We start from the raw sequence: 1,877 nt of genomic DNA on the forward strand, positions 1-1,877 counted from the left end.
AAAAAAGTAGTGTCAAACTTGAAAAAAGGTCCATTGTTGGTCACGCCTACAACATTCCCAGTTTCGAATGGTACAAGTATCATAAGTGTACATATTCTGTACTCCGAGCATGAATAGCGTAACGCGTGACATCGCACTGAGATCAATACTCGTTCTTCTACCACTGAGTAGGTGCAGGTGGTGGTAAAGAACGAGTAAAAAATTGAGATTGGTTAATCAATGTTTTTTTTTCCATCTCAGCTATAACCAGCACCTCAAAAATCTGCGAATAAAATCGAGGGTCACTTAAGAGAGACCCTGGTCTGGTTTTGGAAAAACAGTATGAGTCTTTCAAAATAAATGTTCAGCGCAGATCATCATTCGATCCAAGACCTCAGATTGCTCAGATTGAAGACCCTCAACAAAAAATAAATAATTTTCTCGCTGCTCTCAGCGGTAGAGATCCTCTCTGCCTTTGGAGTATCATGATGGAAATAAAGTACGAACAACCACAATTTGAAGAGCAAGACTTGGAATGTGTAAGGATTAATAGAAATCAGTTCATTGAGGCCTTGAAATTAAGTATTGAGAACCTCTTTGAAGAAAACTGCGACAATGTTGAGTTTCCAGAAACAGCAGACCAGAGCACAGGTGACGAGTGGTTCAATAAAAGGAGTCTGTTTGTCACGGCTTCTAAGGCTAAAGAGCTTAGTAACATGAAGAGCATAAAGAGCAAAATGGACTATTTAAAGAACCACTTGTGGCTCATTAAAGGTAGACCGACAAAGGCAATGAGGTACGGCTTACAAAATGAAGAAAAAGCAAGAGAGAGCTATGTTGACTTAATACGAGAAGTTGATGACTGTGCTACCGTCAGGAAAGTTGGTCTTCTAGCTAATCCTCTAAGCCTAGGGTTGGCTTGTAGCCCTGATGGTTTAACTATTATAGAAACTAGCATGAAGTTACTTGAAATAAAGTGTCCATACACCTTAAGGAATAGTGACCCAAACGAATTTGATAAAGTGCTGACCAAACGACAGTTACAAAACTGTTCCTTTAAGAGAAGTAATGATGGTCGAATTGTTCTGAAGGAGGAGCACCCATACTATGATCAGGTACAAATGGCAATGGGTATAACCAAAATAAAAGAATGTGACTTTTATGTCTGGTCAAAGAAAGGATACATTCTTATACCTGTATACTTTGATAGAGAAAAGTGGACAATGTTGAGGGAGAAATTAATAGCATTCCACAGAAATATACTTGTTCCAGAATACTTTGTAATGTTAACACCCAGAAACTTATCACCAATAGAGCTTATGAATGGTCAGTTAAATTTATCTGTTCTATCTAGCTTCTTACCATAGATTTCTTCTTTTTAACAAAACTTTTTTGTTGCAGATGATCTTGAGGTTTGAAGTACCTAGTTGGCTTAGGAGCAGGTTGGCTTGCATTCCTTTGCTGCTGTAAAAAATATAATACATTTTTAATTGTGAGATAATTTCTACTTCTGTATTGTTTTGATCGCAGGCAGCAAAACCAGCAAAATTGCAACATGACTAGACACATGTCCAATTAAAAATGCGCCTATAATGCATATAAAGATCTTAAAATGCCCCTAAGGCACGCAAAATTTGCATTTAAGATAGGATACATGATGAAGTTATCATGATGCAGTTTTGCTACCCGGGCTGAAGCCGGCAAATAATAAGTATTAACCAGGCTGCACCTTTCTGAGGCCTTGGCAGCAGGTTTTACCTTTGGTTTTGCAGTGGTGTAATCCTCTCTTTTGTGGAGGGAAGACCGTCAAAGTCCAACAAAAATCATGGCCGACAGAGTTGGATGGGAGAATTCTACGAATCGGTAAGTTTTTAGTCAGTCCCTAAGACTATCTCTAC

This window comes from Frankliniella occidentalis, unplaced genomic scaffold (genome assembly GCF_000697945.3).
Source record: "Frankliniella occidentalis isolate FOCC.00 unplaced genomic scaffold, Focc_3.1 Scaffold433, whole genome shotgun sequence".
Classification (NCBI taxonomy): domain Eukaryota; kingdom Metazoa; phylum Arthropoda; class Insecta; order Thysanoptera; family Thripidae; genus Frankliniella; species Frankliniella occidentalis.